Source organism: Bos javanicus, chromosome 27, assembly GCF_032452875.1.
Source record: "Bos javanicus breed banteng chromosome 27, ARS-OSU_banteng_1.0, whole genome shotgun sequence".
NCBI classification, from domain to species: Eukaryota; Metazoa; Chordata; class Mammalia; order Artiodactyla; family Bovidae; genus Bos; species Bos javanicus.
The window spans coordinates 31,667,851-31,695,177 of NC_083894.1; the positions used below are offsets into that span (position 1 = coordinate 31,667,851).

Here is a 27,327-nt window from a genome sequence, read left to right on the forward strand (position 1 = left end):
GTCTGCCCACCCAGCTTCTGCCTCCACTACCTAGCTCTACATGAATCTCCACAGATGATCTTTTAAACATATTTTGAGGCATAATTCACATATGATAAAACACATAGCTACTGTATCTCTTTTGGTGAGTTTAGATAAATATATGTATTTGTGAAACTACCATCCAAGTAAGATATAAAACACCAAACCTCTCTTTTTCAAACATAAATCGTAGTATGTTACTTGTCGTAGCTCTCAAAACCTTCCCAGCACAGAATGGATTTCAGTTTCACGCCTCACCTAGATCATTACATAGGAGGGACCTGCCCGCTTCTCCAGCCTTTCCTCCCACCACGCAGTCCTTCCCTCACACCTCATGCCTTATGGTCTTTCCTTGTTGTCCCAAATATCCCAGCCTCACCCCTGCCTCTACCTAGAGCATTCCGAGGGTTTTCTCTCCAAAGACTTCCTTGTTAAACCCTTGCTTAAAGATTTGTGCTTTGGAGAGTCCCCTTGATCACCCTGTTTAAAACTCACATCTCCATGCTTTCCCTTACAGGTGTCACCATCTGACACAATTTTATACATTTTTGTATGTGTTTGCACTATTATGTGAAGACTGGATATCCTGTTTATTGCCACATTTTCAATATTTGAAGTGTTGTCTGAGACTAGGTCTCAGCTGATATTTGTGAATGGAGGGGATGAAATCTAAACTTTATAGCCTCACATAAAACATGATCTTTCATGATCTGGCCTTTGCTTTATTTTTTGCTTATATTTTCCACTTGCCTTCACTCTCTAGCCTTCAGTCAGTTTCATCTATGACCAGTTCCCTAAAGCAACCAGATTTCCTTTCACCACTGAGCATATAGTCTCAGTGTTCTTAGAATGTCTGCTTCCTTCGCTTACCTTTCAACTGTTGGTCCTGTGAATGAAAAACGTTGCCTACCATATCAATAAACAAAGGCTGTTGCAGCCATCAGACCATCACATCACAGCCACCTCAACTGCGCACCCTGAAGAGACTGGGGATGAGAAAGCACCAAACACTTGCCCTGAATAGCTGAGGTGCATATCAAAGGGATGGTTTCAGTGAGCCCAGACTCTTGCATCTTCCCATACTTAGAAAAACACTAAATTCCTTAACCGGATGTGTCTGATTTTCATTAATTAACAGTAACTTCTGGTGTTCTGAACACCTGTTCTTTGTTGCAAAATATCCTTTGTATTATCCTGCCTCCTCCCTTACCTCTTTGGAGCATTCCCTCAGAACTCTCTGAGAGGCTGTTTCCTGGGCTTGAAGCTCAGGAAAGTCTGCCAAATAAAACACAATCCTCAACTTTTAGGTTGTGCAATTTTTTCCTGTTGACAGTCCCTTCTCAGCTTGAGTTTCTTCCTCTGATTGTCGCGCTGACTCCTCAACACACTTAGGTCTCCCTGCTCCAGTTTTCTCTTTCAAATACTCTTCTTAAAATAGCTCCTAGAGTGTCCAGTAAACATTCATACTTCAGCAGTGTTTTTCTACTAGTACCTTAGCTCTTTTAGGATACTGACGTGTCTTTTCATCTTTGTATCACCAACACTTAGCCAGCTTACTGTACAATTTGAACTCAACTGAGTTTGTTAAAAGGAGATAGAAAACAAAAGAGGTAGGTAGGAAGAGAAGAAGAAAGGAAAACAAAATAGATACTTAGATCATGAAATGTGAAGATGTGAATTCAGTCCCTCAAATGCAGAGTCCAGAGTCTTAGGAAAATAATCTAGAGTTAATTCATCCTATTTTCAGTTATTAAATCTAGGCCTTATTTACATTTAGGATTTCTGAATTCTTCTTACTTCTAGTATATATTTGTGTGTGTGTGTATGTTTGTGGCTGTGTTTCTGAAGGGAAAGAAGATTGTACAGAAGATTTATCAAGTAGTATTTTGCGTGTAAACCCACAACACCTATGCATGTGCGCTTAGTCATGTCCGACTCCTAGTGATCCCATAGACTGTCGCCTGCCCGTCTCCTCTGTCCACGGGATTTTCCAGGCAAGGATACCAGAGTGGGTTGTCATTCCTGCCTCTAGTGGATCTTCCTGACTGAGGGATCAAGCTGCATCTTCTGCATTAGCAGGTTGATTCTTTACCACAGAGCACCTGGGAAGCCCCTAGCAAATAGTATCACACATCTGAGAGATGTTCAGTATACACGTAACCAGTTCTCTAATGTTTTTGTAAATGTGGGCAACACATTCACAACATAGTCCAATGCAAAGACAATCTTTTTATATAGGACACCCAATAAAACCTTGATTTTTCCTCATTTCAGTTTAACAAGTTCCTCCCTTGACCAGTCTTTTCCTCTTGAAATTAAACAGACCAAGAAGAGTAGAGATAAAGCTTTAGGGATGGTTATATTAATCATGTATTTCTGTTTTGTGTATTTTATAATGCTTTGACATCTTGGTACCTTGCTGGCTGGGGAGAGATTTTCCATCTCAGAGGTACCTAATTCTAGGAGAGAAGATGATTCTTAGGTCAGCACAGCATTCAAATGCAAACCAGCCAATTGAAAGCCCACACAGCCTACCACACAGCCCTACCACCTCCTTCATTTAACTCTTATGTACCTAGTCAATACTTCCCTGCTGTAAATCACCCCAGGACTGGGTGCCAGGTACCTGGACACCACCCCTGTAGCCCAGAGCCTGCTGAAATAATTTGAACTGTCCAGTCCTGAACGTACTCAAACATGCCTATCCTGTCCATTCCTTTCCAGGAAGTAAGGCTCTGGCCACACTTTGTCGTTCCTTCTGCCTCCTAACCAACCAGGGGCCTTCCCCATGTAGACCTGCATAATATGACATGTCTCCTTCCCTTGGGAATTGTGAGTACTGAAGGTTCTTTCAATGGCATTGACTTCTCCATGTCATCACCTCTAGAGAATCTCTGTAAATTAATTTAGGACACAGTGAAAACAATGGTGCAATGTAGATGAAACAAGAGCTAGTAATGAATCCTTTTATAGTTTGATTAATTCTAATTATCAGTACTCTGCATTCCCCTTCCTCTAAGAATTGCCTGTTACAGTAATCTTACCAGAAAAATCAAGAATTGCCCACAGTATTAATCACACTAGAATGCAAGGAGCTGTGAGAAAAAGAAATGGAAGAATTCCTTGGGAAATACATGATCACAACCGTTCTCTGGAACAGCACATCGAACAATCCATTTCACTTGTTCTCAGCCATCAGAGTTGTTTTCCTGAATCATAAAATTCCCGTTATGAAATAAACCCTGACATCAACTTGATTAGTGTGATCATAAATCTTAACAGCAGCATGCATGCTTTAAACTGCAGTTTTTTAGGCCACAATTATGGATTCTATTATTTCCCCTACCTACTGCAGTAATTAGATATTATTTCAATGAACAGCCAATTGTTGGCAGTATATTTTAATGCATGTAAAATAATCATTGGTTTAAAGCCACTGAAACAAGGTTTTTGAGAGCTCAATGGAAATATATATTAAATAATACTTTTATCGATTAATTTTGGATTAAATTAAAATGGAATCAAATTATCCACAGTCTTTGCTTATAGAGTTTATATATATTCCCTTTTATATATAACTTTCTTTGAACCTTTACACATATTGGCACATCTATATATAGATATTAGTTATTTTATTTGGATATTTTTCAAAGGGAGCTTTCAATTCTGAATTGAAAGCTGTGTAATAAGACTTTTCTTTGGACTTTATGTAAATGATACTTTTAATTTATGTAAATTTATATTTTAATACAAATTTACATAAATTAAAATAGCCCTGATGCTAAATGGGCTGCTGCTGCAGGATGCTTTAGGTACTTCAGTGCAGAAATGGAGGTTTGGAATTGAGGCTCTGTAACTGGCTTGGTGATATTTCTGAAGGTAAAGGAGCTTCCAACAGATGACCAGACACAGTATCAGTTCTCAGAATTTCCGTTCACAATGAAACCCACTTCCAGGAGGTCAACTTTGCTCCTGAGTTTGGATTTCAGCTTTAGCATTATTGTGAGCAAGGGCTTCCCAGGTGGCTCAGCAGTAAAAAATCTGCCTGCAGTGCAGGAGACGTGGGTTCTATCCCTGGGTCAAGAAGATCCCCTGGAGAAGGAAATGGCAACCCACCCCAATATTCTTGCCTGGGAAATCCCATGGACATAGAAGCCTGGTGGGCTATAGTCCAGGAGGTCACAAAGAGTCAGACATGACTGAGGGACTAAACAACAACATCAACAGTTGTGAGCAAACTTGGGCCCATTACTTGACCTTTGTTATCCTTAGCTTTATCATCTGTAAAGAGAGATTAAAATGAATGATCACCAAAGTCTTTTCACCTGCTGACCTAAGAAACATAAGGAATTAAGGGACTATATAACATAAACATCTAGACTGTACATATATAGAAAGATAGAGAAGGTAACTGTATCATTTACCACCTTATTAAGACACATTGATTCACTAATGTTTTACTAATAAATGAATTTTTTAGTATATGTGAAATCTGAAAGAAACATAAGATGGGCTCTTTGCTTCAAGGATGACCTCTATCCACCTCCCCATCTGAGGGTCATGAAAGAAATTCTAGTTTAGTCTTTGTTGTGGCCAAACTATTTGCTTTAAATTCTGGCTCAGCAACCAACATACAAAAAGAAATTATTGAGTAGCCAGTCATCTTGGTGATATTAGAAAAGTTGTTAATTCATGTTAGTATTATCTTTCAGTTTTTGTTGTTTAACTTAATTTCCTTGGAAGAATGGCCATGAAAACAAATTTTAAAATTTGTTTTTGTGTAGAATTGTTTTTTATGATAGATATGACTAAAAAACTGAATGGAATTCCAAGCTAAATGATCAAAACATTTATTGAAGTTTTAAAAGCAGATTGGGTTTTCAGTGGTCTGAAAGGTTGTGAAATGATTCTCATAGAGGCTATTAATACAAATCAAATAAGCATGCTAACATGATAATAAGTGATAATAATAATACAGAACCAGGCTCCTCAATGACAGGCATACCACAATCCTAAATCAAAGATATAACCATCTAAAAATGAATAGGACTAGGAAGAAAAACCATCTTATTTGTGGACCACAAGCACAGAACCTCAGAAACTCCATTGTCTCTCTCTGAGAAGATATATCCCTGAGTAAGTCTCTTAAATGATTAAAAATCAAACTTGAAATAGCATGACACCAACCTCGTTGTTTGTCCTTCTTCTTTCACTTTCCTTGACTGTTTATACACACACATAGCATAAAGCAAGGTACAGATAAAGCAGAGAGTGGTTCATTGTTACCCATTAACAGATGACGGAGGCCTGCAGCAGAACGCCCAGTGGAGGAAATCTCAGCTCACTAACTAAATATTCAATGTGCTCCCAAATCCTGATTATCAGGAAAAGAGCTAGAATAGCAAACGTACAGGCAGGCTCAATTAACCCTAATTAGTTCAGAGTCAGGCTACAAAAGACTTAATTAGCAGTTATTAGGTGCCGCTCAGAAGAGGAGCATAAATAATGGTTGGTAGCAAGCTGTGTTTAAGAGTCTCCTGGCTGAGTGGCACCAAAAAGAAAAAAAAAATGTAAAAGCATGTTCCTCCATTGAGAATTAATTGTAAAATGATAATATGGGTCTTGACTTAAATTTCATTTATTCAGAGTAGATTGTTGATGTAGTGATTTTTTTCTGGACCACTCAGATGCTTCAGGAGAGGAGTTTGAAAGTTGAATTCTAATGGTGTGATGGTTATTTTCTACCACACAGAGATGAACATCTGCTTTTGAGATGGTGAGTGACTAATAGGATTCAGAGGAATAGATGAAAGGTTTTCTTTGAACATTTCAGAAGTCAGTCTTTGGAGGGTCTTACATTAAGGAGATCCAGCGAGGAATGGTTGATGTGCAGAGAGGGCTGAGTTATAAGGGGCATAAAGATGAGCTGGAGACTGGGGCCAGCTCTGATTGGTCCAAGCCTGTGTTTGAGCTGTACATCAAATGGGTCCAGAACAAAGCCTCTTCTCTTTTCCTGTGCCATCTATTTACCAATATGTAGCTCACAGGAGCTGGAAGTTAAGGACCTCTGTTTGACTTCAGAGTAAAATAATTTTCATCAAAAAGACACACTGTCCACATTAAGATAAGAAGCAGAGACAAGGGAATATGATACAACTTCTATACCAGTTTTGCTCTCCCTTGCTCTTTCTTTCTCTGACACTTTTATGAATTAAGTATGACCCTCAGAGAGGTAGAAAATTTTAGCATTTCTCTTAAGGTTTACAGCACCCTGCACAAAATATGGGCTTGGCATGAATGGAGTCAGGAGTTAGTTTTAGAACACTCAGTTGTCTTATGTTTTATTGCATATTTGATTATCTGTATTTAGGTCTGTTCAGTTCAGTTGCTCAGTTGTGTCTGACTCTTTGCAACACCATGGACTGCAGCATGCCAGGCTTCCCTATCCCTCACCAGCTCCCGGAGCTTGCTCAAACTCATGTCCTTAAGCCGGTGATGCCATCCAACCATCTCATCCTCTGTCATCTCCTTCCCCTCCTGCCTTCAATCTTTCCCAGCATCAGGGTCTTTTCCAATGAGTCAGTTCTTCACATCAGGTGGCCAAAGTATTGGGGTTTCAGTTCAGCATCAGTCCTTCCAATGAATATTCAGGACTGATTTCCTTTAGGATGGACTGGTTGGATCTCCCTGCAGTCCAAGACTCTAAAGAGTCTTCTCTAACACCACAGTTCAAAAGCATCAATTCTTTGGTGTTCAGCTTTCTTTATGGTCCAACTCCATCCATACATGACTACTAGAAAAGACCATAGCTTTGACTAGATGGACCTTTGTTAGCAAAGTAATGTCTCTGCTTTTTAATATGCTTTCTGGTTTGGTCATAGCTTTTCTTCCAAGAAGCAAGCATTTTCTAATTTCATGGCTGCAGTCACCATTTGCAGTGAGTTTGGAGCCCAAGAAAATAAAGTCTTTCACTCTTTCCATTGTTTCACCTTCTCTTTGCCATGAAGTGATGGGACCAGATGCCATGATCTTAGTTTTCTGAATGTTGAGTTTTAAGCCAACTTTTTCACTCTCCTCCTTCACTTTCAACAAGAGGCTCTTTAGTTCTTCTTTGCTTTCTGCCATAAGGGTGATGTCATCTGCATATCTGAGGTTATTGATATTTCTCCCGGCAATCTTGATTCCAGCTGGTGCTTCCTCCAGCCCAGCATTTCTCATGATGTACTCTGCATATAAGTTAAATAAGCGTGGTGACAATATACAGCCTTGATGTACTCCTTTCCCAATTTGAAACCAGTCTGTTTTTCCATATCCAGTTCTAACTGTTGCTTCTTGACCTGCATTTCTCAGGAGGCAGGTCAGGTAGTCTGGTATTCCCATCTCTTTAAGAATTTTCTACACCATCAAAGGCTTTGGCGTAATCAATAAAACAGAAGTAGATGTTTTTCTAGAATTCTCTTGCTTTTTCTGTGATCCAGTGAATGTAGGCAATTTGATCAGTCATTGATCTCTGGTTCCTCTGCCTTTTCTAAATCCAGCTTGAACATCTGGAAGTTCATGGCTCGTGTACTGTTGAAGCCTTGCCTGGATAATTTTGAGCATTACTTTGCTAGTTAAATCTGTGTTTAACTTAAGTATAAATGTTATCACTCATAAAACTCTTTAAGCTTGGTCATATATTATTTGATAGACCAGTACTGTTTGTAGGTGGATGTAAATACAGCAAAGCTGTCTTTTAAGAGGCTACTTTAACCAATCAACCAATCATGTAATAACTGACTTCCTCTTAAAAAGCAATGCCAAAGGACCACTTAGGCAGAATAGAGGGATATTTGTTTTTCTATTGCTGTGTAACAAGCTAGCACAAAGTTAGCATCTTAAAGCAATATCCATCTATTGGCTCATAGTAGTAAAGGTCAGAGGAGGACTTGACTCTCAGAAGGTCAAAATCAAGATCAGTCTGAGCTGTGGTCTGGAGACTATGGGAAGGAATCCTTTTCTGAGATCGTCCAGGTTGTTTTCATAATCCAGTTGCTTGTGGTTGTAGGTCTGGGATCCTAATTCCTTTCCTGGTTGTTAGGTGAAGGCTTCTCTCTGTTCCCAGAATGCCCACCCCACAGCCCCTACATTCATTCCTACAAGTCCTGCTTTATCTTCCATACAGCAATGATACACGCAGTCCTTCTCACACTTTGAATATCTGAATTCTTCTTCTGCTCCCAACTGAAGAAAACTCATTGCTTTTGCAAGTCCTGTGTGATTAGTGTCGGACACACTCAAATAACACCTCTTTAGAGTAACTTTGCTTCACTTCAGGCAGTCAGTTTAGTCTCTCAGTCATGTTCGACTCTTTGCAACCCCATGAATTGCAGCACACCAGGCCTCCCTGTCCATCACCATCTCCTGGAGTTCACTAGACTCACGTCCATCGAGTCAGTGATGCCATCCAGCCATCTCATCCTCTGTCATCCCCTTCTCCTCCTGCCCCCAATCCCTCCCAGCATCAGACTCTTTTCCAATGAGTCAACTCTTCACACGAGGTGGCCAAAGTACTGGAGTTTCAGCTTTAGCATCATTCCTTCCAAAGAACACCCGGGATTGATCTCCTTTAGGATGGACTGGTTGGATCTCCTTGCAGTCCAAGGGACTCTCAAGAGTCTTCTCCAACACCACAGTTCAAAAGCATCAATTCTTCGGTGCTCAGCTTTCTTCACAGTCCAACTCTCACATCCATACATGACTACAGGAAAAACCATAGCCTTGACTAGACGAACCTTTGTTGGCAAAGTAATGTCTCTGCTTTTGAATATGCTCTCTAGGTTGGTCATAACTTTCCTTCCAAGGAGTAAGTGTCTTTTAATTTCATGGCTGCAATCAACATCTGCAGTGATTTTGGAGCCCAGAAAAATAAAATCTGACACTGTTTCCACTGTTTCCCCATCTATTTGCCATGAAGTGATGGGACCAGATGCCATGATCTTCGTTTTCTGAATGTTGAGCTTTAAGCCAACTGTTTCACTCTCCACTTTCACTTTCATCAAGAGGCTTTTGAGTTCCTCTTCACTTTCTGCCATAAGGGTGGTATCACCTGCATATCTGAGGTTGTTGATATTTCTCCCAGCAATCTTGATTCCAGCTTGTGCTTCTTCCAGCCCAGTGTTTCTCATAATGTACTCTGCATATAAGTTAAATAAGCAGGGTGACAATATACAGCCTTGACGTACACCTTTTCCTATTTGGAACTAGTCTGTTGTTCCATGTCCAATTCTAACTGTTGCTTCCTGACCTGCATATAGGTTTCTCAAGAGGCAGGTCAGGTGGTCTGGTATTCCCATCTCTTTCAGAATTTTCCACAGTTTATTGTGATCCACACAGTCAAAGGCTTTGGCATAGTCAATAAAGCAGAAATAGATGTTTTTCTGGAACTCTCTTCCTTTTTCCATGATCCAGCAGATGTTGGCAATTTGATCTCTGGTTCCTCTACCTTTTCTAAAACCAGCTTGTACTATTGAAAGTTCATGGTTCACGTGTTGCTGAAGCCTGGTTTGGAGAATTTTGAGCATTACTTTACTAGTTGTGAAATGAGTGCAATTGTGCGATAGTTTGAGCATTCTTTGGCATTGCCTTTCTTTGGGATTGGAATGAAAACTGACCTTTTCCAGTCCTGTGGCCACTGCTGAGTTTTCCAAATTTGCTGGCATATTGAGTGCAGCACTTTCACAGTATCATCTTTCAGGATTTGAAATAGCTCAACTGGAATTCCATCACCTCCACTAGCTTTGTTCATAGTGATGCTTTCTAAGGCCTACTTGGCTTCACATTCCAAGACGTCTGACTCTAGGTGAGTGATCACACCATCGTGATTATCTGGGTTGTGAAGATCTTTTTTGTACAGTTCTTCTGTGTATTCTTGCCACCTCTTCTTAATATCTTCTGCTTCTGTTAGGTCCGTACCATTTCTGTCCTTTATTGAGCCATCTTTGCATGAAATGTTCCCTTGGTATCTTTAATTTTCTTGAAGAGATCTCTACTTTGCTTAGTAACCTTGATTGTCTCTCAGAATCCCTCTTGTCATGTAGCATAACATAATCCTAGGTACCATATGTCACATGTTTATAGTTGTAGAGATTAGAGCTCAACCTTCCCCGCATCTACAACCTAGGACCCTCCTGGGGACAGAGGGTGGCAGTGGTCACTGGGCAGGAACAGGAGAGGGAGGCTACCAGGGTGACCGACAGCCTGAAGTGGGAGAGTGGGTGGCTGGGGTGTCTGAGTCCATATCCTGGAGACCCAGGCGGGGCAGTGGAGGAGACATTACACATGGGCTGGGACTTCAAGCCTCCAGCACATTCTCCACTGTACACTGGACCTTACAAAAAAGAGATTCAAAGAAAAGATTAGGAAGAATTTAAGATGGCAACTGGGAAATAATAAACCCCATTTGGAGTTTCCTGTCTTGAGTGTGACAGCCTGTGAGACTGAGCTGATCACATACTCATGAAGCTAGCTCTGAACAGACACTATGTAAATATTTGCTATTATTATTATTTACTGATAGTGATTTTTGTGGACATTAGACACTTAGTAAGACAAAATACTCAGCTGCTTCAAAATACTTGTCTTATTTTTTACAAATGGATTTAAGTCAGTACTGATGCAGAGGCATCTTGTATTCAGTGAGGCTGTTCCAAAGGACTGTCTTTAAGGACTCCAATTTTTGTTGTTGTTGTTGTTTAGTTTTTTTTTATTTTATTTTATTTTTAAACTTTACATAATTGTATTCGTTTTGCCAAATATAAAAATGAATCCACCACAGGTATACATATGTTCCCCATCCTAAACCCTCCTCCCCTCTCCCTCCCCATACCATCCCTCTGGGTCGTCCCAGTGCACTAGCCCCAAGCATCCAGTATCGTGCATCGAACCTGGACTGGCATCTCGTTTCATACATGCTATTTTACATGTTTGAATGCCATTCTCCCAAATCTTGTTGTTTAGTTGCTAAGTCATGTCTGACTCTTTGCGACCCCGTGGACTGAAGCCTGCCTGGCTCCTCTGCTCATGGCCTCTAAACCGTTGACTGAAAGTAATTCTTCTCATGGCAGAGGTGATAGTGACATTTCACAGGGAATATACACAACTCTTTTTTTTTTTTTTTCAGTTTTTTTTTTCTCTTGTTCTTGGTATTGTAACTCCCAAGCTAGAAATCTGACTTGTTTTACAATCACTGAAATTAATTAAAAATAAATAAACTTGAACATTCACTTTAAGTATTTCCTTGTTTCTTTTTTTAAGTTTATCATACAATTCAATTCAAAGTCCATTCTACAGAATAACAGAATAAGTTATAAAAATTTCAAAGTTTTGCCTTATTTTCTTCTTTTGCTATCAGAGCTACAATAGATGGTAAAAGCTTAATCCCAAGGAAACTAATAAAGTGAATTGTTCATGCAATTATATTTTATTTTTCTGTTACGTACAGTTCTCTCAAGGGCCTGATGCTCCATGATTGACTGATCTATGAAGCCAGAGTCATGCCTGGTTTTGAGCTTTAAGTATTCAACCACCTCTAAATTTTTGACAAGATTGTTTAAAGACTGATGTGATTGAATCATAAGACCACTCAAAATCTACAACATATGCTTTGTTCTGTGTGGGGAAAAAATCCCATCATCCATAAAAAGAGGAAGGGAAAATAAAACAAATTCTTTAAGAGTGGTGAGCTGAGCCAAAAATGATACATACTGGAGAGAGATGAATCTGGGCTCTTGACTAATATAAAAAGGAGAATCAAAGTGCAGCCGTGACAGCAGACAGTGGGTCTAATTATCTCCAGAGGGGGGCATTAGGATTTTCGGACTCCAGCTGTCAAGCAGCTGTAAACTTCTCCAGGCTAGCATTTGAATTTTCAGAGTAAAACATCAGACCTCAGTTGCATCAAGAGACTTACAGGGTCAATGCAGAGCCAAGCCAATCCTAACTCTTCAGATGCTGGGGGACTTGCTTAAACAAATCTGCTCACCTTTCCAGATGCATGGCTCTGCCATAAAACTTGAAATACTCATAGTGATACCTTTGAGACTTCCAGACATAAGTGGGTTCTGATCCTAATATTTGTGAGATAGTTGAGCAACAAAATTTAATTTAATTGTAGAAATGTTTATAGAGGACTTTATATGGGGAAGGCCTTATGCCATGGAGACAGTATTGTTTGTAGTCAACGGCTGGACTTTTCCATTTGTGTAACCGGAAACACATAGGCTAATCTCTCTAAGTAAGGAAGTTCTCATGTGTATCCTGGCAAGAATAAGTGTATAGATCTTGGTCGTCTCTTTTTCCGGTTCCGTGGAAGCAGACCCCCAAATGTGGACTGAGAAAAAATAGTTGACTTGCAAGGTGATCCCAGAAACAGTGGTTAGGGAATAAGGTAGGGAAAGGAAAGAGAAAGCAAGCAATGAAGAACAGACTACAAAGTAAGTCATCACTGTGACACCTGGAGCAGCGACTGATTCTCAAAGTATGCTTCAAGGTTGGCCAGAATCACTCAAACACTGGTTAGAAATGTGGATTCTTAGGTCCCACTCCAGACCTACTGAATTAGAAACCATGCAGCCTGGTCCAATAAACCCTGCAGGGAATTTTATGGCTCCCTCAAGTCTAAAAACTGATGAACTAGGGAGCATGGGTAAAACACTTGTCTCAAAGTGATGCCATGGACGGTGGAAGGCAGCTGGACTATTGAAACACCAATACCCTAGGTCATGATGGAGGATCAGAGAGAGGGTGTGGGAAATAAACCATAATTCTCCAGCACTTTCTCCCATGGTGCCCTTGGGAAGAATGGACTCCAGAGTAAGGTCTTGGCAAAGAGATGTTGGCTCTGGCAGCTAAAAGTCCCAGGAACCTTACAATTCCTAGACCCAAGGACACATGGATAGGGCACCAACAGCTATGACCAGCAGCTACTGTGGTAGCTGCTGTGGTAGCTGTGGTACCACCAACAGCTACTGTGGTGTCTGAAGGACTGAGATAATATGCTAAAGGGCATACTGCAGGGTCTATCACATAATCCATTATATATGCAAATCTAAGGATGGTGCACAGATTAACAAGCTGTAATCCTTGCCCTCAGAGAGCAGAGCATTTCTGAAGAGAGCTAGGATGTAGACTCATAAGAAGCATCTAAGGCAGGATGCAATAGATGCCACATGTGATGGAATTGTAGGAGGAAGAGAGCAAATCTGATTTGAAGAGGAAGAAAGGTGTTCATGAATCAGTGACATCTGAAATGTGAAGGGTAGGCTCCTGGGCTTGCTGAGATGAAACGAGAGGGGTGATCAAACTGTGGAGAAGGACTCAGGTCACTGTATCAACTGCCAATGGGATGCAAGTGCCTCTTGTATCTGGATGTCTGAGCTGCACATATTCATTTACCAGATGGAAGTAATTTCTGTAGGCTAACAATTTGAAATGTAAGGGTGCTAAGGTTAGTATTTCTTTGCCATTCACATCTCCAACTAGTGATTTTCTGGGAAAGAATTAAGGCTAACTGGTTTGAAAAAAACATAAACAGATATTTCAAGCAGCTGCACAGATGTGTGGCTTCACTGGGACTCGTATGGAAATGAGAAAGTGCTGACTTATTTTTTTCCAGAGCATTGTTACCACTATAACATAACTTTAATAGTCTTAGGCAGAACTGTCAATATTTACTATGAGAATTTTGTACATATACGTTAAAACATCAGTTCTGAAGAGGAGGGTGGAATGGACAGAGGAAATAAGTCGAGTAGAATGAATATAGAATTCCATATTTTTGAGAATTTTTAAAGTGGGATCCGATTTCTCACAGCAAAATACATCTGTTTCTCTGCTACATTCCTTTCTTGGTGTCCCCATTTCCTTGATGTCCACTTCTTCTAAAGCCGCTGCTGTAGACTGCATGTTTGTGTCCCCACCCCCCACCCCCGCTCATATACTGAAGCTCTAGCCCTCAGTGTAAAGGTATTTGGAACCTTAGAAAGTAGTTGGGTCATGAAGGTGGAGTCCCCATAAATGGGATTAGTGCCCTTGTAGGAGGAGACGTGAGAGAGATGATATCTCTGTGTCACCTGACAGCAAATCAGGAAGAGGAGTCTCACCAGGCACCAAATCTCCTGGCACCTTAGTCTTGGACTTTGCAGCACCGAAGACTGTGAGAAATGAATGTCTCTGTTTAAGCCACCCCGTCTATAGTATTGTGCTATAGCAGCTCAAGCAGACTAAGGCAGCTTTCAATCCCCGAGGTTTCCATTCCTGATCAAATGTGCTACATTTCATTGCATCCCTGATGCCTCCCTCTCTTTCCCATCAACAGGCTCGGAGAATGGTCTACAATTATCCAGATATTGGGAGTCTCCTGCCTTATAATAAAGGGGACTTTTGTTCTTGCTTTCTTTTTTCCTGAGTTCTTGAGGATATTTGTGAAAATAAGCCTAGAGGGGAGGAGAGACGGATTAGTGATGAGGTGCTTATGTGAAGGCAAGTAGAAGAAGCTTAAAGTATTTAAAGAGTGAAGAAGGAGACTTCACTGCCAGCTGGGCTCTCCTCTTTTTTTCATTATATTTTCTAGGTCTACTGTGGAAAGCAGTGTATGAGTGTGTGTGTGTGAGTGAGTCACTCACAGTATGAAATCTATTAGTAGAACTTGCTGAGATAGTTGAAGACCCCCTGAGAGGTTTCCTGTTTCAGAGTTTTATGTGTTAAAGTGTTGATATTTAGTGGTGGTGAATCTCCTGGTGTGGTTAAGTGATATCTGTGGTATGGAGAGCAAAAATCTGTGCTGTATCCCTTTTTAGCTGATGGGCTTGTCAGCACCATGACAGATAAACATTCTTGTTTAGATAAACAAGATAAACATTCTTCTATAGACTAAGAAGCAAAGTTCTGGAAATAATTTAGAAGATGTCACAAAACATCTTTTCCTTTAGTTTAAAGTTAAACATTATGGTAAAACTTTAAGCATGTAAATAAATGTCAAGTGCTTGACTCACTGGTCACAGCTTATGCTGATTCGATATTTTATGAAGATTTATACTTGTACATGACTTTGTTCATTGTTTCCCCAGCATTTTCCTTTAGGGGAAGACTTCACCGCAGATACAACACTGGGGTATTGAGTTGCTGTTGTTGTTGTTTGTCGCTCAGTCATGTCCAACTCTTTGTGACCCCATGAACTGTAGCCAGCCAGGCTCCTCTGTTCACGGACTTCTCCGGGCCAGAACACTGGAGTGGGTTCAGTTCAGTTCAGTCACACGGTCATATCCGACTCTTTACAACCCCATGGACTGCAGCACGCCAAGCTTCCCCATCCATCACCAACTGCTGGAGCTTGCTGAAACTCATATCCATTGAGTCAGTGATGCCATCCAACCATCTCATCCTCTATCATCCCCTTTTCCTCCTTCCTTCAATATTTCCCAGCATCAGGGTCTTTTCAAATGAGTCAGTTCTTCACATCAGTTGGCCAAATATTGGAATTTCAGCTTCAGCATCAGTCCTTCCAATGAATATTCAGGACTGATTTCCTTAAGGATGGGCTGGTTGGATCTCCTTGCAGTCTACGGGACCCTCAAGAGTCTTCTCCAACACCACAGTTCAAAAGCATCAATTCTTCAGTGCTCAGCTTTCTTTATAGTCCAACTCTCGCATCCATGCATGACTACTGGAAAAACTATAGCTTTGACTAGATGGACCTTTGTTAGCAAAGTAATGTCTCTGCTTTTTAATAAGCTGTCTAGGTTGGTCATAGATAACCAAGGTCTTGGGCTACCAAGAGCAGCCATGTAACAAGAGCAGTTGAGTTCCTAGTGGTCTGTTCTGCAGGCAAACCCAGCAGATTTTGTCTCCAAAATCTTGGTTTTCTTCCAAGGAGCAAGCATCTTTTAATTCATGACTGCAGTCACCATCTGCAGTGATTTTGGAGCCCCCAAAAATAAAGTCCATCACTGTTTACCCATCTATTTGCCATTAAGTGATGGGTCCAGATGCCATGATCTTAGTATTTCCAATAATACTGGAGTGGGTAGCCATTCCCTTCTCCAGGGGATCTTCTTGACCCAGTAATCGAACCTGCGCATCCTGCATTGACAGGCAGTTTCTTTGCCACTGAGCCACTGGGGAAGCCTGGGGTATTGAGTATCTGTTACTTAAGTTAAGCCACAAGGTGAGCTGAGAGTAGTGGGTCTGGCAGTGATCACGGTTCTATCATGGATTTTAAATCAGAGCTTGTTTGCAAAGAAGTCAGTCCACTGTATAGACTGAATAGAATTGGAGAATAGAGTGTAGACTGCAGCAGACAAATCAGAGGTCGAGGATAAAACAATTCAAATGTATCAACTATGCTGTATGTATCTCAGTCTGGAAAACAAAATAAGGTATCTTTCCAGCCATGCAATTATCCCATTCCTTCATTTTGATAAATATCTCTTAAATAATTTCTAATATATTAATCCAGGTACTATCAGGGATACAAAAGGAAGTTAGGAAATGACCTTTTCTGGAGGTCACCAAAATAGCAACATTGGAGACCCCAACCTTTTCCCCCTCAATGAAGATCAGCAATTAGATAGCTATCCATGAACAAAAGCACCCTGGGAATGCTCTGGACTCCACTTAAGAGATTTTGCCAACACAATGGATCAAAAACCTGAGAATAACCATGCAAGGAGAGAAGGTGACAGCTTCATTTTGTTTGCATCATCCCCGCCCCCTGCTCCAACCCCAAGCCAGCATTGCTCAGCTCTAAAATGGAACTTCTCAGCTATAAAGAGTTCCTCTCACCGGGAGAGGAACATTGAGAAGAGCCACGAGATTTCCCAGCCTTTTGAGGCTCTTAACTAAGGTCCTGATTTGGTTTCACCTTAACCAGGCTGCGAAGCTGAGACTTTACAGAGGTGCAGGAGCAGGGAAGAACGCCTGGGCTATCAAGAGCTGCCATGTAGCAAGAGAAGTTGCATTCCCAGTGGTCTGTTCTGCAGGCAAACCCAGCAGATTTTGTCTCCAAAGCAACTAAAAGGCTAGTACAGCCTCCTTGGAGCCCCTGCTGTTTTCACCAGCTTGAGCTCCATGGGTATCCATGGTCACTAATGCCAGCTCAGTCCCACGTCTGCCAGAACTCAGGAACGATAGCCAGCTCAGCCGTCCATGGCTGCCTGAATACAGGACACTAGCCTAGACCCCTGCAGCTATCCCCACTGCCATGCACATGCTCAGGGATGAGCTCCAGCTGTGTACAGGCACGGAACCAGCCTCCGCTGCTACACGCATGCCAAGGGAGACTGTGTAGCCATGGTAGAGCCCGTCCACAGTGGAGCCTCTGCGTGTGGCTTGGATCAGACCCTGTCTTCCGTCACTGGCCTGCACCACTGTGCTCACCTACAGCCAGCATCTCCAGCTGTGCTTGTGCCTGCCCCCAGCCTGCCCCCTGTCATCACATGCCCATGGCAGTGTGCATGCCAAAGGAGAGATTGTGCAGCTACGGGAGAGAGCTGCCAGTGAGCCTGTGGTTGGTCACAGTCTTTCCTGCCTGCTCTGGCCTGTGCCAGTCTGTAGTTGTGTGCAGCCAGCCCCTGCTACTACATAGGCACCTGCAACGGCCCCCACTGCCAAGTGTGTTCACACCACTGGCTCCAGCCACCACTGCTGCCTGCCCTGGTCTCTAGCAGGTGGACCTGAGGTACCACTGAGGATCCGAGCAGCCCTGGCAACCACTGCTACCCTCCCTCCCCATCTTGGTACTTACCAAGGACCACACAGTTGTTGATGCTATGAACCGCAGCACCCTGAGTGGAAGGGACATCATGCCCCCCAGCCCCCACCCAGAGCCACTACCTGCCTCCCACTAAGGGCCTGTACCACTAGACTCAGGGTCCCAGTAAGCTCCAGTGCGTCCCCAGCCTCGAGTGAGAGCCTTCGCTTACTGCAGTTAATCCGTAAAGTCTGGAAGAAATGACTGCCTCCCCAGTTCCACAAACACCTTTTCAAGGCTAAAGGAATCATGAAGAATTTACTATATTCCTTTACCAAAGGAATATAATAAATCTCCAGTAACTGGTCCCAAGGAAATGGAGATCCAAGAATTTCTTGACAAAGAATTCTCAATAATTGCTCAGAAAGCTGCAGGAGAACACAGAGAAACTTCTTAACAGTAATAGGAAAAACATATGAGATAAAAATGAGAAGCTCAACAAAGATACAGAAAACATTAAAAAGAACCAAAGATGAATTTTTTTTGGAGTCAGAGAATACAGCTGGACTAAAAAATTCAATAGAAATTTTTAATAGCAGATTTGTCCAAACAGAAGAGAAGAGTACAAGCGAGAAGACAGAGCAACTGAAATTAGTCAGAGAAGCAAAAAGAATGAAGAGGGATGAAGAAAGGCCATGGGACTCGTGGGATGACATCAAGAGAAGGCGATGTGTGCGCACTGGGGTCCCCGAAGGACAGAAAGGGGAAAGGGGACAGAAAGCTTATTTAAGGACTGAAAACTTCTCAAACCTGGGGATGTATTTGGAAGTCTAACTTCATAAAACTAATCGGTACCAAAAAATTTCAATCCAAGGTGAACTTTTCCAAGATCCACTAAAATGAAGCTTTCTAAAAGAAATTTAGAAAGATGGTAATGATAACCCTGTATGCGAGACAGCAAAAGAAACACAGGTGTATAGAACAGTCTTTTGGACTCTGTAGGAGGTGGGGGGATGATTTGAGAGAATGGCATTGAAACATGTACAATATCATATGTGAAACGAATCACCAGTCCAGGTCCGATGCAGGATACAAGATGCTTGGGGCTGGTGCACTGGGATGACCCAGAGGGAAGGTACGGGGAGGGAGGTAGGAGGGGATGGGGAACATGTGTACACCCGTGGCAGATTCATGTTAGTGTATGGCAAAACCAATACAATATTGTAAAGTAAAAAAAAAAAATATATATATATATATACACATATACATATATATAAAATACAGTTCAAACCAAACAAACAAAAAATAAATAAAACAAAGAATTTTAAAAGTGGCAAGAGAAAAAGGAGATTCTCAAACCACTGAAGTGGATTTGTACAGATCAGTACAGATCTTGTGGCCCAGCAAAGAACAGGATGATAAATTCAAAGTGATGAAGGAAAGAAAAATGCCAACCGAGAATACTTCATCCAACAATGAAAATGCTGTCTTTCAGAAATAAAGGTGAAATAAAGACTTTTCCTAAAAAAGTAGCCTGAGGAGTTTACCACCACTAAGCCTGCCTTATAAGAAATGCTGAAAAGAATTAAGCTGAAATGAAAGGATGCTAATTAGTAACATGAAAACATATGAAAATATACAACACACTAGTAAAGTTAATCATACGGTCAGATTCAGACTTGCTAACAAATAGTGCTGAAATAGGGTTGTCTGTTAACTACTTAACTGTAGTATAAAGGTTAAAGACAAAAACAGCTATACTACAATAATTTGTTAATGGATACACAATTTTAATAAAATACGTAAATTGTGACATCGGAAACATAAAAAAGGAGTACAAGGGTAGTTTTTGTGTGCAAAGTTCAATTATCAGTGTAAATAGTGCGTTATGTTTAGTGTTTTATGCAAGCCTCACAGTAACCACAAAGCAAACACCGACAATAGATTCACAAATAATACAGAATGGGAACAAAAGGATAGCATTATGGAAAATAGGAAAAGCAATAGTAATCAAAATAATATGGTCCTGGCATAAAAACAAACAGACCAATGGAACACACTTGAGAGTTCAGACATAACCCTAACATGCAGTCAGTGAATGTTTGACAGTGGAACCTAGTATACTTAATGAGGAAAGGATAGTTCTTTCCATAAATAGTGCTGAGAAAATTTCAACAAGGAAATCTGACACCTACTTTACACCACTCACAAAAATTAACTCAAAATGGATTAAAGACTTAAACATAAGAACTGAACGTGGAAAATTTCAAGATGAAAACATGGGGCTAAATCTCCTTAATATCAGTCTTGGCAGCAACTTTTTTCAATACTGCACCAAAAGTACAGGCACCAAAAGTAAAAATTAATCACCAGAACTATATCAAACTAAAAAGCCTCTCACAGCAGGAAAAAAAAGAAAATACATAAAATAAAAAGGCAACCTATGGAAGGAGAGAAATGTTTTCAAATTGAAATTGTTTATCTGATGAGGAGTTAATATTCAAAATATATAAAGAATTAATACAGTTCAGTAGCAAAAAAATAATCAATCTGATTGAAAAATGGTCAGAGGCACTGACTAGACATTTGTCTAAAGAAGACATACAAATAGACAATAGGTATGTGAAAATGTGATGGATATCACTAAATGTCAGGAAAGTGATGCGAGTCAAAACCACAAGATATCCCCTCCTACCTGTCATAATGGCTGTTATCAACAAGGCAAAAGATAGCAAGTGTTAGCAAAACTGGAGAAAAGGGAACCTGTGCATTCAGGGCACTGTTTGTGGGATGCAGGGTGGTGCAGCCCCTATAGAAGAGTGTCGAGGCTTCTCAGAGTATTAAAACTATATCCACCACATGATCCCGCAAGTCCACTTCCAGGTATAGTCAAAGCCATTGGAATCAGGACCTTGATGAGATATATGTACTTTTTATAGGTACATGTATATCTATCTCTATCAGTCTATCGTGGAATTACTATCCAGCCATGAAAAAGGAAGGAAATTCTGTCATTTATAACGACACGGATGGACTTTGAAGAAATTTATGTTAAGTGAAATAAGTCAAACAGAGAAAGACATATTCTGTATTATATCTGTTATACAGAAATCTAAAATAATAACTGAAGTCATAGAGAGAGGGAGTAGAGTTGTGGTCACCAAGGGCTGGGTGTTGGGGGAAGTGGGGACATATTGATTAAAGGGCACACAATTCCAGTTATAAACTGAATGAGTTCTGGAAATCTAATGTATAACATGATTATATTTATTAATACATTATTATATACTTAAAAATGCTAAAAGAGTAGATCTTAGTGTTATTACTACACACACACACTGTAATTACATGACATGATAGATGTGTCATGTCACACCTAATCATGTTACATAGCTAATGCTATGGTGGTAATCATTTTCCTATATATAAATGTATCATATCAACACGTTGTGAGCCTTAGCCTTACACAATGTTACATGTCAATGATATCTCTATAATGCTTGAAAAAAAAAAGAAATGATCTTTGCCTATAAGGCTTACCTGGTGGCTCAAACAGTAACATGTCAGCCTGCAAGGTGGAAGACCTGGGTTCAATCCCTGGGTTGGGAAGATCGCCTGGAAAAGGAAATGGCAACCCACTCTAGTACTCTTGTCTGGAAAATCCCATGGACGGAGGACCCTGGTAGGCTACAGTCCATGGGGTCACAAGGAGTCGGACATGACTAAGCGACTTCACTTTCACCTATAAGTACATTATGATTTAGTTGTGTATAGAATAAAGCTAGCATATATTCAGTTCAGTTCAGTTCAGTCACTCAGTCATGTCTGAATCTTTGCGACCCCATGGACTGCAGCATGCTAGGCCTCCCTGTCCATCACCAATTCCCAGAGTTTACTGAATCTCATGTCCATTGAGTTGGTGATACCATCCAACTATCTCATCCTCTGTTGTCCCCTTCTCCTCCTGCCCCCAATCCCTCTCAGCATCAGGGTCTTTTCAAATGAGTCAGCTCTTTGCCTCAGGTGGCCAAAGTATTGGAGTTTCAGTTTCAGCATCAGTCCTTCCAATGAATATTCAGGACTGATTTCCTTTAGAATGGACTGGTTGGATCTTCTTGCAGTCCATGGGACTCTCAAGAGTCTTCTCCAACACTACAGGTCAAAAGCATCAATTCTTCAGCACTCAGCTTTCTTTATAGTCCAACTCTCACATCCATATATGACCACAGGAAAAACCATAGCTTTGACTAGATGGACCTTTGTTGGCAAAGTAATGTCTCTGCTTTTGAATATGCTATCTAGGTTGGTCATAACTTTCCTTCCAAGGAGTAAGCATCTTTTAATTTCATGGCTACAGTCACCATCTGCAGTGATTTTGGAGCCCCCCAAAATAAAGTCTAACACTATTTCCACTGTTTCTCCATCTATTTGCCATGAAGTGATGGGACCAGATGCCATGATCTTTGTTTTCTGAATGTTGAGCTTTAAGCCAACTTTTTCACTCTCCCCTTTCACTTTCATCAAGAGGCTCTTTAGTTCTTCTTCACTTTCTGCCATAAGGGTGGTGTCATCTGCATATCTGAGGTTATTGATATTTCTCCAAGCAATCTTGATTCCAGCTGGTGCTTCCTCCAGCCCAGCATTTCTCATGATGTACTCTGCATATAAGTTAAATAAGCATGGTGACAATATACAGCCTTGACATACTCCTTTTCCTATTTGGAATCAGTCTATTGTTCAATATATACTATGTGATAAATTGTAAGTGGTATATATAAAGATATGCATTTAGTCGACTATGTATTGGAGAAGGATAGAGGTGGAGAAGAAAAAACATTAATTGTAAAATAAAAATTGTTCAGGGTCAGGAATTTGACAAATGTTAAGCTAAATAACATCAGTCAGGTGGGCTTACGGAGTATCTCGGGGAAGGTCCCAGTATGAAAGATGGAATGTGTGTGTATCTGGTTCCCTAAAGAGGCTGATTCACATGATACTAGTCTTCACAGCTTTCTGGAAGCAGTACCAGTCAACATTTAGTCACTTTTCTTAGGTTGTATTAGGAACTAATCTACTTAATGTACAGTGTAACTCAAGTTATAAAATTTTAAACAGGATACAAATTTTATCCCTTTTTTTTACTTTCATGGATACTCATAAAAATATTCCTTGTACTGTTAATGAAATTTCTAACTCCACTGAAATATGCAAAATGCCACATTGCCTTCTATGCAAATTTAGTTTTTATACTCATAAGAAGAGCACGTACAGTCCACATTTAAGCAACAGTAATGTGTTACTAAAGCTAAGAAAATGAAATGAATTATACATAGATCTTACCCATCTCTCTTAGCCGATTGTATTACATTTAGGCGCCATGACATATGTTCAGCATATGCAACACTTTTTAAACCCTGACCTATTGTTACAGTTAGCACTTGCTATATAACAAACTACCTTGAGATGTAGTGACTTAAAACAACAGTGCATTATTGTTGCTCACTGTTTTGTGATTGGCTGTGCTCATGTAGGCTCTTGTCTGAGGTCATTCATATGGTTGCAGTCAGATAGCAGATGTGTCCCAGCTGAAGGCTCATTAGGCTGGATGTCCATGATAGCTTTCCACTCCCAAGTCTTGTGCCTCATCTGGAAGGCCCAGGACAGTTAGGGGTTGACTGGACATTTCTATCTATCCATAGAGCCTCTCCATTTGACTAGCTTCTTAGGATTCCCTTACAGCACAAAGGTCTCAGTATAGACTCCTTATGTGGTGACTGGTTTTCCCTTGAATACATATTTCAAGAAACCAAGGCAGAAACTCCATTCCTAAATGATTCAGTTTCAAAATTATGTATATTGTATATATTGTATATTATTATATATTAACGTAATATACAATTTAATGCATATATGTGGAATCTAGAAAAATAGGATAGATGATCTTATTTAAAAAACAGAAATAGAGACAAAGACATAGGGAACAAACTGGGAGGTGGGGATTGACACATATACATTATTGATGCTGTGTATAAAACAGATGACTAATGAGAACTTACTGTGCAGCACAGGGCACTATACTAGGGCTCTGTAGAGTTGTAATAGGTTCTCTGTGGTGACTTAAATGGGAAGGAAACCCCCCCAAAATGGACTATATATATATATATATATATATATACATATAGCTGATTCACTTTGCTGTGCAGCAGAAACTGAAACAGCAGTGTAAAGCAACTATACTCCAATAAACTGAAGATGAAAAAATGAAAAACAAAAAACTCAAAAATGACCAAAAATCACTGTATACAGAAGGTGATTACTGGGAAGCTGTAGATCACTGGAGAATCCATCTTTGAAGACAAATGACCACATTGCTAATGTATATGTTATGGAAGTATGATGATATCCAGCTTGGATAGATGCTTTGTTGTACCCAGATATTTAGTCAGCAAGTATTACAAATCTCCTTTCAGAAACGTCCCTAGAATAATCATTGAAAATCTGCTCCAGAGTTTATAGCAGTTTAATAGATGATTTCGTTAATGATTATTAACTGTCTGCAATGTGCCAGAGGCTGTGCTGGACGCTGATGACTCCTAGATAGGTGGGGTAGACTCATGAGGACATTGGGGCTCAGAAAGCATGAAGGGAAGTAGGATTGTCTTCTCCTAAAGCAGCAGAGTCAGGCACTCATACAAGTGCAGGGGCCCTGGGAGGTAGGAAAGAAGACAGACAGGAGCAAAACAATATATTAGACTGATTTTATAAATAAGATTTAAAGTGTCTGCTATAATGTGCTCTGAAGATTGACCTTGGATATTTGAGAGATGTGTCTGTAATGTATAATAAAAAAAATCCTTTATAGTGTCTCTTAAAATACACCTCAACCAAAAACACATTGAGTGAGTATCATGCTGCATAGCAATGGTTCTTAAGTTTTAGAGAAACTCAGCATCAACTGGAGGGGTGGTGAAAACCTGATGCTCATCCCATCCACAGAGTTTCTGCTTCAGAAGGTCTTTCCATCTAGTTCTCAGGCCATATGGATGATGCTTTTAAGTGGATCACACTTAAAAGAGAATCACTGCTGGGTGGTTATCCACATATAGAACAGTGGTTAAAAGCATAGATGTCGAGTCATAGAAAAGACACAGCGATGCCTCTTAAACATGTTACCTAATCTTTCTGGCTTGATTTACCAGGTTTTATAAGGAAGATACTTAATTGTAGCTACCTCTTTGGGTTGTTGTGCAGAAGAAATGGTATATAGAAAGAGTTCAATAAATGTTAATCACCCTAATAATTATAATTATAGAAGAGATATGTCCTATTCTCATATATCTTACCCGAGACGTTGTGTGACTGTGCAATGGTGCACCTGTTTGCTCTGCAATCATCTTCCAGACTATATAACTGATAACTGTGGGCTTTGTGCCTTTCCTGCCTCTTTTGGAAAAGAAGAAATAACAGAACTTTCTGATTATCTGTTTTCTTCCTTATACAGTACATAAAATATAACAACTAAAATTTTAAAAATAATCTACAGACTCAAACATAAATCTTACTGTTTTCAAGTTAAACTCCTCCTGGGATTGGTATTAAAGGGGAATTCGGTTTGCATTAGTTGAGCTTTGCAGGATGCCCAGATAATGCCTCCGCAATCAAAATGTAATTATAAAATAGGAATGTTTCAAATGCAAATATTTTTTCTTTTCAGTGTGAACTATAACAGTCAAGCATGTGGTTGCATTAAGGTGAAGATAACAGATTAAGTTCAAGATTTTATCAAGCTGTGTGGTCACACAGAGAGCAATAGTCAACAACAGCAATCCAATAATAAATAAAATTTATTTCCTTGACTATCAATAAATGTCATAACTCTTGCTTCTCCGGTGAAATGGTCTCCCTTTTGAGGCTGCTGGGGGTGCATAGGATGGAAATGTCTTCCTGCCTTTGTTTTTCTTGTGTAATTACTTTATCCATGGGCTCCCACTCCATTCGTTTCTGGGCCTCAGTTTACTTATCCAAACTGGAATTACATTTTTCAATGTATTATTTGTAGAACACTAGTCAGATGCTCAGTACAAAAAGTTGTCAAAAAACTTCTAGAAGCATGTTAAGCTCTATCTTCTTCAAGAGTCAAGACCCATTTTTGCATTAGAAAAACTTTGAGAATTCCTATTCTAAAAAAGAAAATCCATTTTTCAGCTATAATAGACCATGGATATTTCATAGCAGCTGAATATCTGAAAGATATAATTCTTTGGTTTCCCCTACAGTTTCCCCCACAGCCAGTCTCTCCCATCAGGAAGCTTCCATAAGCCTCTTATCCTTCTCCATCAGAGGGGCAGACAGAATGAAAACCACAATCATAGAAAACTAACCAAACTGATCACATGGACCACAGCCTTGTCTAAACTCAGTGAAACTATGAGCAATGCCGTGTAGGGCCACCCAAGATAGACAGGTCATGGTGGAGAGTTCACACAAAACATGGTCCACTGGATAAGGGAATGGCAAAACACTTCAGTATTCTTGCCATTAGGACCCCCATGAGCAGTATGATAAGGCAAAAAGATATGACACTGAAAGATGAACTGCCCAGGTCAGTAGGCACCCAATGTAATACTGGAGATCAGTGGAGAAATAACTCCAGAAAAAATGAAGAGACAGAGCCAAAGCAAAAACAACGCCTAGTTGTGGATGTGACTGGTGATGGAAGTAAGATACGATGCCATAAAGAGCAATATTGCATAGGAACCTGGAATATTAGGTCCATTAATCAAGATAAACTGGAAGTGGTCAACAGGAGATGGCAAGAGTAAACATAGACATTTTAGGAATCACTGAAGTAAAATGGACTGGAATGGGTGAATTTAATTCAGATGACCATTATATCTACTACTGTGGGCAAGAATTCCTTAGAAGAAATGGAGTAGCCCTCACAGTCAACAAAAGAATACAAAATACAGTACTTGGGTGCAATCTCAAAAATGACAGAATGATCTCTTTGTTTCCAAGGCAAACCATTCAGTATCACAGTAATACAAGTCTGTGCCCCAAGTACTAATGCTGAAGAAGATGAAGTTGAACAGTTCTATGAAGCCCTACCAGAGAAGGCAATGGCACCCCACCCAGTACTCTTGCCTGGAAAATCCCATGGATGGAGGAGCCTAGTGGGTTACAGTCCATGGGGTCGCTAAGAGTTGGACACAACTGAGCGACTTCACTTTCACGTTTCACTTTCATGCATTGGAGAAGGAAATGACAACCCACTCCAGTGTTCTTGCCTGGAGAATCCCAGGGACGGGGGAGCCTGGTGGGCTGCTGTCTATGGGGTCGCACAGAGTCAGACATGACTGAAGCGACTTAGCAGCAGCAGCAGCATGAAGCCCTACAAGAACTTCTAGAACTAATATCAAAAAAAGATATCCTTTTCATCATAAGGGACTGGAATGCAAAAGTAGGAAATCAAGTAATACCTGGAGTAACAGGCAAGTTTGGCCTTGGGGTACAAAATGAAGCAGGGCAAAGGCTAACAGAATTTTGCCAAAAGAATGCACTGGTCATAGCCAACACCC

The 27,327-nt window shown here is 40.4% G+C and overlaps 2 long non-coding RNA genes across 2 annotated transcripts in view; both read left to right on the forward strand.

The window, feature by feature from the left end:
* LOC133239983 (uncharacterized) overlaps nt 1–27,327 on the forward strand; it is a 131,042-nt gene that overhangs the window by 34,578 nt on the left and 69,137 nt on the right. The gene's annotated exons all lie outside the window — the stretch shown is intronic.
* On the forward strand, nt 2,605–25,629 carry LOC133239985 (uncharacterized). The gene is made up of 2 exons (XR_009734065.1): nt 2,605–2,853; nt 25,464–25,629. It is a non-coding gene; the product is annotated as an uncharacterized LOC133239985 (long non-coding RNA).